The sequence below is a fragment of the Lycium barbarum genome, chromosome 12, assembly GCF_019175385.1.
Source record: "Lycium barbarum isolate Lr01 chromosome 12, ASM1917538v2, whole genome shotgun sequence".
Classification (NCBI taxonomy): domain Eukaryota; kingdom Viridiplantae; phylum Streptophyta; class Magnoliopsida; order Solanales; family Solanaceae; genus Lycium; species Lycium barbarum.
The window spans coordinates 1,921,422-1,927,493 of record NC_083348.1 but is presented as its reverse complement, the minus strand read 5'-3'; the positions used below and the strand labels follow the sequence as shown (position 1 = coordinate 1,927,493).

Below are 6,072 nucleotides of genomic sequence, written 5' to 3'. Positions count from 1 at the left end.
CGATATTGTAAGTGAACATTCATTTTGAATCAAAATATAAAGAACAAATAAACACTTACTTTGAACAGGCGGAAGTAACATCTACCTTTTAGTAAAAATACTCAATCTTGAAGCACAAAACTGGATAACGATGAATCGATGATAAAGCAAGAGTCTAAGAACGGAAAGTTTTTAAGGTGGAATATGATTGTTGAGCAAGTTAACCTTAACAGTTAATATACTTGATAATGTGAATTACTACCAAGAGGAATTGTCAGTAAGTTAAAGCAAACAAATTGTAAAGTTAGTTGTACTGTACTTGGCAAAAAAAGGAGAGAAAGGATTACGGAATTTACATGTAAATGAATATAACCAACAATATAAATTGGTCATTTTGTTTTCTTCGTGAGTTTAAATTGCTTTAGCTTTCGTTTCATGTTTCTCTTTTGTAGAATAGAAGAAAACACACACCCACAAACATTTTAAAGTAAAACACTTTCACAATTATTATTTTGTTGATAATGAAAATATTTTTGTAAATTAACCGATATATATACAACTAAAAATTATATTCATATACAAGAGAATTTACATTTATCCTATCACAACTAAATTTATAAAAGTATTATGTTTAAATTTTATGATAATAACCGCGCGAAGCGCGGACATATTTACTAGTTATATTAAGTTTCAAAACAATTATAAGAACTGAGGGCCTACTGGTTGCCGGCGTTTTACCATCTTTGGCGATTGGTTTTCTTCTTGTAGGTACAGAGTTTTGATCTTGGAAAACAAAAAGGCTGCAGTAAGTAATGAGTCAAGTCACAAATTATTATTTTTTAATGAAAAAGTTTTAAATATGTCATCAAAGGAAATGATTCATTTATACCATTTATCAATAGTTTGACCTATTTATGACATCAAACTATTAAAAATGACTCATTTATGTCACTCATCAATAGTTTGGTTCATTTATGCTATCGCCCATTACCAAAATGACTCATTCATGTGGGCAAGGTGTTTGAGTCGGATTTTTTATTAATTTGAGATTTAAAATTGGGCTGATTTAATTAAACGACGTAGACATCTAATTAGAGGCAGGTATCATATCTGGTATTATAAACCTACGTTAATAAAAAATAGCATGAATGAGTCATTTTGATAACGCGCGATGATATAAATGAGCCAAACTATTGATGAGTGATATAAGTGAGCCAATTCTGATAGTTCGATGATATAAATGAACCAAACTATTGATGAGCGACATAAAGAACCATTTCTAATACTTTGATGACATATTTGAGCCTTTTTTGTTTTTTTAATTATCCATCACATTAGAGCTACATTCCCTTTTTATCTCCTAAAAAAGACTAAAACAATGAAATATAAATGTTTATTCCATTTTTGATTCGTTTTTCTTTTCTTCTTCCTGTAACGTACAGGAAGTTATTTGTGTGGTCTTTTGGTTGATTGTATTTATTGCACACACAATAATTTATGGGTCTTTTCGTTGATTGTATTTGTATATTTTGTACTCTCTCCATTCATTTTTATTTGTCCTGTATATTTTTTCGTCTCAAATTATTTATCGTAATTATTAAAAACAGTTGTCTCAAATTATTTATTATTCTAAAAGTTCAAGGTATAATAATTTTTTTTCTCGTTTGCTCTTAATAGAATTTTATCATTAATGGAGATGACACATAAATAGAGTAAACATTTAATGGAGAGAAATTATAACTTAAACATAACGAGGGTAAGGTTAGTCAAAATGGCCCTCCTAATCAACATATCTCAAGAGGCGTGTAAAACAAGGACAAATAATTTGAGGCAGAGGAAATACTAAAAATAGATGTTCACTTGTTCAAATTGGAAAACCAATAGATAATTTTCCATTTCATATCTATTTTACCCTTGATATTACTTATCGAATTGGAAACTTTGAAGGAATTGTTAGTGACTGCACAATTCTGACTTCGCCTTTTGTGAGAGGTGACAAAAACAAAAATAATATAAAACTATTCAAATTTAATATATATACTCCTTCTATTCGAATTTAAGCGTCTTAGTTTGATTAGACATGCAATTTAAGAAATAAAAGGAGACGTTTGAATCTAGTGGGAGTAAATTTCCTAAAAGGTCACTATTGAGAATTGTCTACTAATATCACTTTTATTATTTTAGGATAAGAATATCACCCAACTATCTCTATTATTCTTAAACTAGTGAATTTAACCGCGCTTCGCGCGGACATGAATAATTTCATTAAATTTATGAACTAATTATTATACCTAAATATAAAAAATATATTATAAAAAATATATCACTTCAAACAAAAATAAGAGACAACACAACCTCACAAAAGAAATTTCATATATTTTCCATATATTAAAGAGTATGAATCTAAAAACTCAAAACTAAGCTGAAAATTATCACGATCTTCTCAAAGATTTCTACTCAGAAATATAAAGAAAAAAAGGGAAAATAGCTAGTGACATATTAGTTCTAACACACAACTTAGGGTGAAAAATTTGAGCATTCTCAAAGATACCCAAATAATAAAAATACCAAGATATTCACTAACTTGCATATAAATAAGCCAAAATAATTGAGTACAAACCATGAGCTATATGACACATGTACCTTTTCCATCACTATATTTCTTCATCTTGTGTAACCAAAAAAAAAAAAAAATCTTCAACTGTGCTTTTGATCTCCGCCTCCCGTGTACAACAACTTCAATTAATAAGATTAGGGATGAAAATGTCATGTAGGTGCAATTTTAAGGTGCCATAAACTTGTACATTAAATAATTAGAGGTTATGAATATGAAATGCTTGAAACATAGGAGTTAATTCCACTCTTTAGCAATTTTTCAAAAGATTTATCTAATGTCATATTGGAAATATCAATTCTCGTGTACATAAGAATGGAAATGGCTAAGCCAACAAAATTTTGAATCCAACATATGATGATTATGTGTATCATGAAAAGATTAAGAATAAAAAAAATGTCGTGAAGAACACTAATGAAGTATAGCACGCACACAAGTATTTACTCAAACACTATCTAATTCCAATGAGAAAATGCAAGCTCATAAGAATATGTTTCTTAGTTCTCTACACTTTGTTATCGATAAAAAAATTTCATTTAGCTAGTACCTCGTGACAAAATATAGTGTTGGATGACAGGGAAGTCTACGGCTCTTCAGAAAGATTTAATACACACTGTTATCATGGAAACAATCCAAATTTGAAGCATCACTCAACAAAAACCATCTGCAAATTAAACACCCTCTTTATAAATATAGTTCCAATAATTATCTATAAAATTCTCAGAAGAAATTCTACCCTTGCCAAAAAAAAAAAGTTACGAAAAGAAAAAGATATCTAGCCGCTACATTTACCCGTGTTTCTTCTTCTCTAGCTATTGTTGCGGTCGAATCTTGCCACCAAGCAATGAAGGCTTCATGAATCTTGAAGTGGTCAGTGCAAAGAGCAAGTTTTGGCGTGTTAGGAGAATCATGAGTATTTATAAGGACTTTTGGAATCAGAGGCGGATCTAGGATTTAAATTCTAAGGGTTCAACATCTTAAATTTTTAGCACTAAATCATTATATTTCTAAAGTTATGAGTTCATATCTATTATTTATTGTAATTTTAGTAAATTTTTACATATAAATTTATACCCCGCATCAAAAGTTTGGGGTCCAATTGAACCCCGAGTTATAGTGCTCCATCCGCCTCAGTTTGGAATTGTTCTTATTTATTATGAATCATAAGCTGATAAGAGTCATTCAAATTCTATAGTTACATATTTCAATTGCCTTTTGCTTTGCTACCATAAATATTCACTATTGGGCAGTTTTTAACCATAAAGACAATAACATGTGACTTTATATAATACAGTAAGTAACTGTTATTCTTGACTTTGTCATTTCATCAATCTGAACATTGAAAATTTAATTGCAATAAGTGGTACGGTGTACCGTTATTTTTATTGCTGCAAATAAACATTAGAATCCTACTGTAACATATATCTGAAAGGAACAGGAAGAAGTGGAGTATTAGTTAGTACTATTATTTATTGAGCCAGTTAATGTTGTCTCAAAGATACATAAGAAATAGGAGAAAAAGCCAAAAAATTAGAGAAAAGCCAAAAAAGGAGGAAAAAAGAAAATAATAATGCTAGTCATAGAAAGGTATTACCTCACCTTATCTATCATTAGCTTTATATTATAAATAGATTACAGTAGAAATATGAACAAACAATCCCTCAACTACTGATGTAAATTATCAGTACAATATACATATTGTTTTCATTTGCTAGACAAAAGATTAAAAAAGCATAAATAAGTTCAAGTTTTTTATCAATACCAAATATTTTTATAGTGAAAAGTTAAATCCATCTACGCTAGTAAAAAATGTCCTTTTTTGTAACCTCTTGTTAATTTCACAGCAAATCCTAGACAAATCATCACTACTTGTTAAAAGGTCAGATTTTGCCTATATTTTCAAATCATTAAATTCCATAAGCAGCTTTCAAAGTAACACAATATCAAACTTCTGAATTTTTAATTGAAAAATTATGAATTGTAAAAAGAAATTTCAACAAATAAGAGTAGGAAAAACTTATGAATTCAGCGAGTGAATATAATTACCTTAGAAGAAATACATCCAACATTTAAGTAAATATCATCTGTGCCACGCTGCTCATGCAAATGACATACAAGTTACTGAAAATTAGCAAATAATTACTAACTATGGGACTTTAAAATGTGAACTTTTCGACAAAAACACCGGAATACCTTTAGCACTTGAAACAGGTCCATTTGAATATGCTTGAAGATGACACATATATAATTTTAACCAACGAAGAGTATCCACTATCACGATATATATATCTATATCACAAGATAAATTGTAACTATATATGCAAAGTAGAAATGAAAATACGAACCTTGGTGAACTTGAATTGAACTTTAAGATCCAATATCCCTTTACGTGTCAAGATGATACATATGCTATAGAATTTGACAATGCACAGTTGAAGCTATACCCTATGGTTATATATATGAGGCTTAGGTTCTTGTCTTTTTAGCTCCTACTTGATTAATACTACACATTAATTAAAATAATTAAAGGGACGGGAGCAATAGCACCCACGATTAGTTATTAAAATGAGGGGAGTAAAGTTTGGATTGTAACCTACTATCCCTTTAATTAATAATTAACCTTGTTTTTATTTTAATTATTAATTGGAATGAGTGAATGAAAAAGCCAAAAAATGGAGAAAAAAGATAAATAAGAATGGTGACCATAGAGAGGTGCCACATCACCTTGTTTATGCCTAGCTTTATATTATATATAGATATACTTAACACAAAAAACCCTCATTCTCTCATAATTGGCCTGCGATATCACATAAAACTCACTTTGTTTTGTATCAATAAACAAAAGTGATATTACTCTGAAAATAGTGATTATTGAGTGATATTTTTATCCTAAAAGAAACAAAAGTGATATTAATAGGCAATTCTTAATACATGGATGTCCTTTTAGGGAATTTAGTCAATCCAGTAGTCTTAAACAAAAAATGTGTAAAGTATTTTTTTTTAAAATATCTTGATCTTAAACTTACCATATACAATATATTTGTTGTTACGTTACTCCCACCGTCCAGTATACTAATGTTCTCTTTTACTTGTCCGATGTAGAAAATGAAGAAATAAATTATTATTTTATACCTATTTTACCCTTTATTAAGTATTCCTTCTGGTTCAAAATAAGCTCATCAAGAAAATACTAACTCCTAATTTTTTTTGACTAAACTATCCTTAATTAAATACTATCTAATTAATATAGTTTCTTGAATATAATTTCTTTTTAATTATATAGGTAAATACTTATTTTAAATTAAAATAAAAAGGCTAAATAAATAACTAGAGTAATAAATACTACTCCTTCAATCTTAATTTATGTGACACACTCCGTCAGCCAAATCAAACAAGAACAGGTAAACATAGACGGAGGGAGTACTTTTAAATGTTTTAATTCATGATTTTTCACCCATAATTAAAACACCTTGTTTTAT

General features: G+C 28.9%; 1 long non-coding RNA gene across 1 annotated transcript; it reads right to left on the bottom strand.

The window, feature by feature from the left end:
• Positions 1-2,455: 2,455 nt before the first annotated feature.
• Positions 2,456-5,345, bottom strand: LOC132622894 (uncharacterized). Its single transcript, XR_009576033.1, has 3 exons — positions 3,386-5,345; positions 3,141-3,257; positions 2,456-2,715 (listed from the first exon to the last, which is right to left on the bottom strand). It is a non-coding gene; the product is annotated as an uncharacterized LOC132622894 (long non-coding RNA).
• Positions 5,346-6,072: the final 727 nt, after the last annotated feature.